This window comes from Canis aureus, chromosome 13 (genome assembly GCF_053574225.1).
Source record: "Canis aureus isolate CA01 chromosome 13, VMU_Caureus_v.1.0, whole genome shotgun sequence".
NCBI lineage: Eukaryota > Metazoa > Chordata > Mammalia > Carnivora > Canidae > Canis > Canis aureus.
In genome coordinates, this window is record NC_135623.1 from 9,866,817 (window position 1) to 9,878,067 (window position 11,251).

Genomic DNA, 11,251 nt, shown 5'->3' on the forward strand with positions numbered 1-11,251 from the left:
TCGTATTCCCTAACTGACTTACAGACGCCTCGGGAAATGGCGATGCATGCAGTGAACGGGCCTGAGATCACTCCCACCCTTGGGTGCCAGGGTGTCTCTGTAGACATTCCTCCGCAGGAGGACCACCCTGGGGGCAGATTCCTCAGCCTGCATCCATCAGGAAGCAAGCTTCTCCCAGCAGGGCTCTCAGGGACTCAATGTTCCCATCTGGAACTAGCAAAGGAGGATGGGATGGAGTGGGAGGAAGAAGAGGAGATAAGGGAGGGTGTGAGGTGGAGGAGGAAGGGGGTGACTCAGACTCCAGCCTCAGCCCTCCCGTTATGCCTCCTCTTGCACCTCGGCCCCCTCCACAGTCTGCCCGACGTGGGGCCCATATCTCAGCACCATGTGTCCATCCCCTCGTGTCTCCCGCCACTCACCTTCCCCTCTGTCTGCTGAGGCCCTGTTAAGACTCATCTTAAAACAATTTCCTCAACTAGGCTCCCTCAGAACCTGGTACAGCGTGAGGGACGGGTCACTTTCTCCCATGCATGATCTTTAGGTCCATGGCTCTTTCTCCCATAGCCCAAAGGAGAATCTCCTGCTTTATTTTGGTGTCTCCCTGTCCCCTGCCCCCAGTGGGTATTGATAAATGTGCCTGTAATTGGGGGTGCCTGAGTGGCTCAGTCAGTTAAGCCTCCAAACCAGGACTAGACCGTGGTTTCGGTTCAGATCATAACCTCGGTGTTGTGAGATCGAGCCCCATGCTGGGCTCTGTGCTCAGCACTGAGTCTGCTTGGGATTTTCTCTCTCTCCTTCCCCCTCTGCCCCTCCCCTCACTCTCTCTCTCTCTCTCTCTCTCTCTCTTTCTCACTCTTTCAAATAGAATAAGTCAATAAATAAATAAATAAATAAATAAATAAATAAATAAATAAAATCTTTTTAAAAATTTAAGAATTAGGCCTATCATTGAACAATCAAATTCAGAGCTGCTAGGACTGGGCCAATTGTTTGCAGCTCATGTCATTGCTGAACTAGTCGCAAAATATTTTGGATATGTCACCTAAAAGGATCACCAAAGGATCACCCCTCTGGGTAGGAAACCAAAGGCATGGGAGTCCTATGGCACATTAGCTATCTGTTGCCGTGTAACAAATTGCCCCAACTAACTTAGCAGCTTACAGCAACAAACATTTATAATCTCATAGGTTCTGCGGGGCTGGAATCCAGCAGCAGCTTGGCTGGGTGGTTTTTGCTCAGAGCATCTCATGAGGTTGTCCCCCCTCAAGCCCAAGCTGTCGGCTTGGGCAGAAGTCACCTGAAGGCTTGGCCGGAGCTGGAGGATGTGCTTCCAAGGTGGCTCACGCACATGGCTGTTGGCAGTTAGCCACGGGGTTGCTCAAGTGTCCTCACGACATAGCTATGGCTTCTCCCAGAGGAATAGAAGAGAAAGCAAGGCAAGCTTACTTTAAAACTCTCTTTGGGGGGGCAGCCCCAGTGGCTCAGCGGTTTAACGCCGCCTTCATCCCAGGGCGGGATCCTGGAGACCCCAGATGGAGTCCCCACATCGGGCTTCCTGCATGGAGCCTGCTTCTGCCTCTGCCTATGTCTCTGCCTCTCTCTTTCTCTCACATGAATAAATGAATAAATAAATAAATAAATAAATAAATAAATAAATAAATAAATAAAATCTTAAGGAAAAAAAAAACCTCTCTTTAGGGGCACCTTGGGTGGCTCAGTGGTTGAACGTCTGCCTTCAGCTCAGGTCGTGATGCTGGGGCCCTGGGATCGAGTCCCACATTGGGCTCCCCGCAAGGAGCCTGCTTCTCCTCTCCCTCTGCTGCTCCCCACTGCTCGTGTTCTCTCTCAAATAAATAAACTCTTTAAAAAAAACAAACAACAACAACAAAAACTATCTTTGAAGACCCGGCCTCAGAAGTGACACATCATCATCTCTACCATGCGCTGTGGATCACGCACACCAGCCTGATCCAGTGTGGGCGAGAACTACGCAGGGTGTAGACACCAGCAGGTGGAGACAGACCGGGCTGTCTTGGAGGTTGACTCCCACGTATCATTATAGTCCCGTCCTCCTGGCCTCACGAGAGGCCTCCAAGGGTAGCTTGGCCGTTCCCCGGCCTCCAGGCAGGACTAGACCCAAATGTGCCTCCTTGGTTCTCCTACCTGAAGCTCCCCACCTTCCCAGCCAGTCACCAGGCTTCTCATCCACATCCATCCTCATGCCTCCGGTCCAGCAGATTCTTTCAGGGGCCCTGCAGTCACCTACTTGGGAACACCATGGAAACTTGGTGTTCTGAGATGTCTCGATCTCACTGTGAAGCTCTTGGGATGTCCGTAAGGCCGGCGGTACCAGAGCTGCTCACACCTGGTGTAGCCCATGGGCCAGGTCTCAGGCGAGGGAAAGGGCAGGGGTGCGACGGGTGGTGGGACAGGGGGTGACCCCACACCTTCCTGCCCGGGCCTCGAGCGATCGGACTCAACCTTCTGATGCCATAACCGAATCCTCCACTTTCTGGCAGGATCTCGGACTGGATTTGGGAGAAAAGAAAAAAAAAAAAAAACCAACAACATGGAAGAGACATGGCTGTGCCTCAAAACAAGGGGATGGAGGAAACACAGACCTAATCCTCTTTCCTCTGTTCTGCCCTCACTTGTCAACATGCAAAGCTGAAAGAACGGAGAGCTGAGGCCCGCGGACTGAGCATTCTCTTTCTTTGCCTTTCTTTCCTCTTCCTTACTGGTAGTCAGCTTTATTTGCCAGTAAGCCAGTAAAAAAAAAAAAAAAAAAAAAAAAAAAAATTTAATAAACAGGTTATTCATGGACCAAATGACCAATTTATGTCGTAACAGTAAACAGAATAGATTGTTCTACACACTTTCTATAAATCAATGTATTTGATCCTCACAGTAACTCTATGAAGTGGGCACTATTATTATCCCACTTTACGGAGGAGGAAACTGAGGCTCAGGGAGGTAAAGTAACTCACCCACGGCCTATAGCAGAGTTTGATTTAGACTCAAGTTGTCTATATATCTTCAGTGCTACACTAGAACTGACTCTCTCTCGTGTATAGTTTTTGGATAAAACACGCATAAAATTTGAGCTTTCTTTGTTAGTTAGATGTCCCCCCAAGCCCCCGAAACCTCAAAGGCAGTAAGAATGACATTCTGCTCCTGGGGTTACACCAGGGGGAAAGTTCCGGGGTGGCCTTTGATGGGCTCCTCTGTAGGAAGCAGAGCCGGGTTTGCAGAGACAAAACCACTGGTCCCCACTTGCCCCTGTGGTTTTTGGATCTGGGCAGGGAGGCGTGAGCGAGGCCGGCTCGTCCCCACCTTGCAAGGGTGAAAGCCACGTGTTGGGAGCAGCCGCTCATCTGAGGACACACGGTGGCAGATGCGGAAAGGACCTGTAATGCCAGGCTGCTGCTTTACACTCAGTTTGGAACATCACGTGTGCACCTCACTGCCTCTGAATCTTCATTCTTTCATTCCTCTGGCAGCCCCCCACCTCCCCGCACCGAAGCCCTGTGACGATCCAAGTGGTTTATTTATTTTTTAAAAAAAGATTTTATTTATTTATTCATGAGAGGCACAGAGAGAGAGAGAGAGAGAGAGAGACAGGCAGAGGGAGAAGCAGGCTCCCTGTGGGGAGCCCAATGCAGAACTCGAACCCAGGACCCGGGGATCACGGCCTGGGCCGAAGGCAGACGCTCAACTCCTGAGCCACCTGGGTGCCCTTAAGTGGTTTAAAGGTTAGGATAGGACGGCCACACCCCAGGAGTGTGGCCTTGTCACCTGCCCGCTGGCTGGGTGACTTTGCAAAGCACAGAGCCTCTGCGGCTGCTGGGGGGGGGTGTGGGGGGTCCATCACTTCGTCATGTCCTCAGGAGAAGCTGCTGCACGGCATGTCATCAGCCAACAGCCCCCAGCTGCTGTCACTTGGCTCCATTGTGACTTTTGGGAAGCAGATGGATGGCAGGGTCTCCATGGGCTGCTCCCGGTTGATGACTGGGCACCATGGAGAGACCAGAGCTGTCTCTGCTCGCACAGGGACTCCCCTGATGGGTAACCTGTACTCCGGGCTTGACCAAGACCTTGTCAGAGCTGCAGGGCAGTCTGAGCTCTTCTGGCGTAATCTCCCCTCCTGCCCGGTCTCCTTCACAGGTGTCGGGCCTCCATGGAGCTCAGAGGCTCTTCCCACTTACTCCTGCTCCCTCCCCTGATCCCTCCCCAGTAAATCTGTACCTCTACATTACCTCAGCACCTGCCTCCTGGAAGACCTGAGACAACATACCCTCTGTGGGCCACAGGGCCACTCAACCCAGTGGGGCCCTGCAGGCCTGAGCCCATTATTACTTCCCAGCTCAGAACTCCAAGAGGGAGTTAGGGGTAGCAGGCAAAAGGGACTTGGGGCCTTAGCCTGGGGTGGGAGCCCTGAGTTCTAAATGCAGTCTTTACTGCTAATTTCTTTTCCCTGGACTTTAGTTTTCCCCATCTGTACAGTGTGGCTTTGGCTTGGCTGCCCTGGGTGGGGGGAAGGGACACAGTGGCTGTTTCCTGGGTGTAAGAAATGCTTTGGCAGCTGGGAAGGACTAAGCTGCTTTCTCCTCCTGTTAAGACCAGACCAGTAGAGATGGGTAGGAAGCTCCACCTGGTAGCATCAGGGTGAGGGCCAGGCCGAGAGCCACGTCCTGATTATACTCCGACACCCGCAAGTTGTGGACGCCCTGCCTGGGCTCCTGAGCATGGCCATCAGCCCCAGGAAGGCAGCTTCCTAAGAGCCTCATCGGGGAGGTAAATAGACAGTAGCTGTTTGGGAAGATCAACCTGCCGTAGAGGGAATCATAGGACCACAGAGAGGCAGTGCCAGTGCCCAAGGGAGGCTGGACAGGCTTCTTGGACAGGGACTCATCTGCTGGGTTCTGAAGGCTCAGTAGGAGTTTTCTGGATAGAGAAAGGAAAGGGCTTTCAAGCTGGACAGGATATGGACTCAGAATTATGAACCTATGTTATGTGTTGTAAAACATATGAGAAAGGGCAGGACCAGGGTGGAGGTCAGGGGAGTGGTGAGAGAGGGAGCTGTGCCTGGACCATGAAGGCTCTCCACCAAGGGTCAAGATGTTATAGCCTCCATATTACACTTAGGAGATAGCTGCTAGTCTTATTTCCCTTTTACAGATGAGGAAACTGAGGCTCTGGAGATGGCAAGGGGCTCTGATGGGAATGCACTGGGCTTGGGAGTGAGAGGCCAAGTCATCCTCCCCTTACTGGGTGGGCTCTCCCCCAGCCCCACTCCCCACGGCCATGAGACTTCAGGGAGCATAGCCTCCTCGGCTCCTCTCCACCCCCAGTGTCCTTGTCCTGCTGACATCATGCGCACATGGAAGAGAAATTTGTGGAGATTCCAGAGGCCGGAGTGTGGGAACCAGGACAGATGCCGCTGGCGCCGCCCCAGGGCTGAGACTCCTCTGGAGCCTCAGGCGCTGCCCAGGGGGCTCTGGAATGTGTCTGAGGCCTCTGGCTTCCTCCCTGCAGGCCACCCCCCAGGGGCTGGGAAAGAAAGGGAGGTTCTGATCACCCAGGCCGCCATCCTGGACCTCTGCAGCCTGGGGCGGGGGGGGGGGGGGGGGGGGGGGGTTGGACTTGGGCTGACTGCACACAGGGGCTCTGGACCAGTCTAGTCAGTGTGCCCTCAGGGACCCCAAGCTGGGACCACTGGACCCCCATAGAGGGAGCATGAATGCTTCAGCCCAGGAACAGAGAAAGGGACCAAATGGATACTGTCCACCACCATCCTTCGAGAAGAAGGTCAGGCGTGTGTGTGTGTGTGTGTGTGTGTGTAGTGGATGGACCAACAGACACAGACAGATGGTCCCACCCCCCACCCCCGCGAGGCCCCAGGGGTAGCCGCGCACTGCCTGTTCCGCACATGTGGCTCTCAGCAGCTGCACATTCCGTCAGGGACCAGCTGTGGTGGCAGCTGTGGAGGTGGAGAGTGAGCGCTGATAGGTCCCAGGGGAGCAGGGGAGGAGGGCAAGGGGAGGACAGGAAGGGCCTGGGACTAGCAGGGGTCAGGGAGGGGGTGAGGCGAGGAGGCTCAGATGGTTCTCAGGACCAAGCAGCAGGCAGGAAAGTGGTGATGGGGACGCTTGACATCTGGGCTGAGAGCCCTGTGCGTGGGGACCTCGGCACAGAGAGCCCGGGGAGGCCCGGGCAGGCCCAGCACACCCCGCTGGATCTTGGAACATCAGTACACCAATAGGAATAGAAGGAGAAAGCCTCTGGGCCATTGGATATATGGGTCCAAAGCTCAGGAAAAAAGGTCTCTGTTAGAGATACGAATTTGGGGACCATTGGCTTATAGGAGGTAAAACCCCAGAAGCAGGTGACTCTCCCTGGGAGGAAATGCACGGAGATAGAGGCGTAGCCCCAGTGCTGACATTGCCAAGCGAACACCAGGCTCTGTTCTATGCATCTTACCTCATTTAACCCTCACAACCAGCCTAGGCAGTGAGTAGCTTCGTTATCATCCTATTTCACAGATAAGCAAACCGAGGTACAGAAAGGCCTCACCTCCTGCCTCACTGCGAGACTCGAGGGAAGTTTCTGCCCCTCTCTGGGTCTCGGAGTCCCCAGACACAAAGCAGGGGGGCAAGGCCCTACAGAGGGGAGACTGAGTGGCACCTGGGTGCTCCAGCCCTCCCTCATTACCATCTCCCCGCCAGGCCCTGGCTCAGGATCACGCCCACTGGGACTCTGCTGTTTGCCAAGGAGCCAGTCATCACCTCCTCTACAAAGAAGGTAGAGGACCTCAGGAGCCCCCCAGCTCCCCTCTCCATCACTAGACACCCCGCCAATATTTACCAAACACCCACTAAGTGCCATACATTGCTAGGCACTGGAGAGGTGACGGTGAGCAAACCTGACCCGGGTCCTGCCTTTATGTCCCAGAGCCTGACAAAAATTACCATCCAACTAGCAATTCCCAACTGCCACCCTCTCCTTTGGGAGCCCCCTCCCGAGATACCATCACCCCCCAATAGTCAGGGGCTCGGTGCCTGGCCCAGCAGAGGTCTCATGCAACCCAACTAATTGGAGGCCGGGCCATGTCCACTCAGGAATCTGCATACCAGCCCCGAGAGGAGATGGGGGGACTGCTGCTGGAGACCAGACATTGAGCTGGAGCTGAAACCTGCTTCTGGAAATCTCCCTGCTTGCTCCGCTCTGGGGTAAGGGGACTGGGGGTGTGGGGAGAGTAGAGGTGCCCTCTCTGCCTTGTTGCCTTTGGACTGAGGCTACTCCTGGGCTCCCCAGGGCTCACCCTTCTGCCTACTACTGACCCCCCTGAGTCACAAGCAAATTCTCCTGAGGCCTTGTGGGGGGCTCTCTTACTTCTTCTTCAAAACTGCCTCTATACCCCTCTGGCACTTGCCGATCCTGGCCCCTGCCTTGCCTCCTCCATTCATGCCAAGGCCTCTGTGACTTTGTGATTGCGTATCTTCCTCCGAGTCCCAGGACTGGTGACCGAGGGCTCGTTCTTGGCCTTCTCTGGCCTTGGCCCCTGGGCCTGATTTTCCTCCTTCTTCCCAGAGTTTCTCTGGCTGTTGTTCCCCAGGGCTCTATCCTGGGTCTCTTCCTCTCGCTTTGCTTCAGTCTCTACTCCAGTCCAGACCTCTCTCTGACTTCTCCTCCTGGGTTTCCATGGGTCTCTCGAACAGAATGGCCACACTAGTCCCTGGCACCTTCACCCCCTCAAGTTACCCAGATGGGAATCCAGCATCCCTTGGGTTTGTTCCTTCCTCTTCCCCCTCAAAGCCAGTCCCTACTGCCTGGCCTAACGCAGGAGCCTACCTCACACTAATGCAGGATGCAGTGGCTACCAGTGTGGATTCGGGCACCAGCCTCCCTGTGTAGAATCCCAGCTCTACCCCTTACTGGCTGTGTGACCTTGGGGAAGTTACTTAACTTCCCTGTGCCTCAATAAGATGGGACTGTAACAGAAAGTCATAATAACCTCGATTATTGGGATTGGGGTGAGGTTTATTAAATGAGTTAAGAGATGTCAAAATAGAACGTATGGTGCCTGGACTATGGTGAGTGTAATAAAATTTTGTTATCATCATCATCATTATTTATTTTATAAATAATGTAGGATGCGTACCATGTGCTGGGCACTTTGTAGTGCACATGTCCCTAGGTATGAAGGGACATGGTCCTGAACAACAAAAATGATTCCTACCTCCGGGAACTTCACAGTCAAGATGGAAGCCTTTTCATAAAAGTTCTTGCTGCTGGATCCATACCCCACTCTTTCCCATCTTGAAGTAAAATGAAAACAAAAGCAAGCAAACCCTGGATACTACATCTCCCTCCAGCTATTGCCCAAGCTTAATCTTCCGCCAACCAGTATTTATTTGTTGCAACCTACTACATGCCAGGCACTGTGCTGGGCCCTGGAGAGTCAGCCTTAAACCAAAGGGACCCATCTCTGCCCTCAATGGGTTTATCATCTGGTTGGGGACACGGACAATAAACAAAAACATCAACATACATAATATATACATAATATAATGTCCATGATATTAATAGATGCTGTAAAGTAAGAGAGAAAGACCACAGAGCTACTGTGGAGATTGGTGGCTATTTTGTTTTATTGTATTTTTAAAGATTTTATTTATTTATGGGACATCTGGGTAGCTCAGCAGTTAAGTGCCTACCTTCAGCCCAGGGTGTGATCCTGGAGTCCCGGGATCGAGTCCCATATCAGGCCCCCTGCATGGAGCCTGCTTCTCCCTCTGCCTGTGTCTCTGCCTCTCTCTCTGTGTCTCTCATGAATAAATAAATAAAATACATTTTTTAAGATTTTAAAGATTTTTAAAATAGCCCCTTGGTGGCTATTTTAGACGGGAGGTTAGGAGGGGCGTCTCTGAGGATGGCATATTTGAGCAAAGTCCAGAATGGAGTGAGGTATCTAAGAAGGTGTGGAGGAAGAGGGGTCCAGGAAGGGGGAACAACAAATGTAAAGCCCCATGGTAGCAACAAACATGAATCCTGATGGAATGGCAGGAAGGCTCTAGTGGCTGAGTGACCAAGGCAGGGCCAGGGGCCAGCACTTAGGGTGACCATGCACATCCCAGTGTCTTTCGGCTGTCCCAGCATAGTCATTACTATTGCCTCCTTTCGCTCTCAGGGGTGCCCCAGGTTTAGATGACAAGTTATGTAGTCACCCTACATAGAGACTGCGGCTGGCAGTTGGCATTTTATTCCAAATGTGATGGCAAACCTATGGATGGTTTGGAGCAGGAAGTGACATGAGTTGACTGGTATTTTAAATGATCATGACCAAGTACTTGAAACACTCTTCTGGCTGCTGTAATGCCCCCCTTGGGCCTCCTTCACCTCCCTGGCTGTTCCTTCTCAGTCTCCTCTGACACCTCTTTCTCTCCCACTCAACACCTAATGTTGGGGTTTCCCTAGACCAGGGGTTTTCAGCCAGCAGTGGTTTCTCCTCTAGGGGGACATATAATCTAAGGACATTTTTAAGTGGGGCAAGTACTACTGGCATTCAGTGAGTAGAGAGGCCAAGGATGCTGCTGAATATCCTACAATGCACAGAACAGCTCCCACAGTAAAGAATCTTCCAGCCCCACATGTGCTGAGGTTAAGAAACTGAACTAGATTAGCACTATTCAAAAGAAATACGAGAGTTGCATATACAAAAATTTTTCTAGTAGCCACATCAAAAAAAAAGAAGTTAATTTTAACAATATTTTATTTAATCCAATATGTACAAAGTATTATCATCTTAACATGTTAATCAATATTAAGAATATCAATGAAGGATGACTGGGTGGTTCAGTCAGCTAAGTGTCTGCCTTCAGCTCAGGTCATGATCACAGGGTTCTGGGATCGAGCCCCTCATCAGCCCCTCATTCTCCCTTTCTTTCTCTCTCTGCCTGCCCCTTCCTCTGCTTGTGTTCCCTCTGTCAAAATAATAAAATAAAATAAAATATATCAGTAAGATTTCTTTCCTTCCTACCTTCCTTTTCTCTCTCTCTCTTTTTTAAATTTATTTATTTATGATAGTCACAGAGAGAGAGAGAGAGAGAGAGAGGCAGAGACACAGGCAGAGGGAGAAGCAGGCTCCATGTACCAGGAGCCCGATGTGGGGCTCAATCCCGGGTCTCCAGGATCGCACCCTGGGCCAAAGGCAGGCGCCAAACCGCTGCGCCACCCAGGGATCCCTCTCTCTCTCTCTCTCTTTCAATTCTGGTGTGACTTCACACTCGCTACACTCAGCAGTTTAGACCAGCCACATTTCAAGTGCTTAGTAGCTGTGTGTATCTCATGGCTCTGGTATTGATGGCATACCTCTAGGCTCAGTACTGGGTAAGAGAACCTAATGTTCAAGAGCTATACAAGTACACCTAATGGTTTGGTTCTGGAACCCAATTGTCTTGTGGAATTCCAGGCCTTCCATTTAACTTCCTGTCCATTTTTTAAAAAAAAGATTTATTTATTTATTTTAGAGAGAGAGAGAATACAAGCAGGGGTAGAGGCAGAGAGAGAGAGAGAGAATCTCAAGCAGACTCCCCACTGAGCATAGAGCCTGATGCAGGGGCTCTATCCCAGGACCCTGAGATCACAACCTGAGCCAAAATTAAGCATCAGATGCTCAGCAGCTGAGCCACCCAGGAGCCCCTATTCCTTGTCCATTTTGAGTAGAGTTACTCCACCTCTCAGTGTCTTCATTTCTCATTTGTAAGATGGGAATGATATAATATTACTACTTTATAGAGCTGTCCCAAATTAAATGAGTTAATACTTACAAAACATTTTCAGGGGTAATAAGCACCCAGCTGTTAACTGTTTAGCTAGACCCCTCCTCTGTCTCCATCCACACTTACTCTCTGGGTAATCCGTCTACCCCCGTAGTTTTAAGTGCAACCTATTACCTAATGACTTCCAGATTTAAATATCCAGCTTACACCTTTTCTGCGCTCCAGTTCCCCTGTTTAACTGTGCATCCCATTTTGATGATCTGGGGCATCTCACATGAACATGCCCCTCACCTTCCCCTGCAAATCTGCTCCACTGCCAGGCCTTGCCATCTGAGTCATTACACAGGGCAGGTATCTGGTGGCAACTTTGATTTTTGTCTTTCCAGGGAGCGCATGCATTGTGCAACTTCTGTGTTGGTTGAGATTGCCACTCCACTGGTCTGTGCCCACAGTAGGTGTGTGAGTGCTAC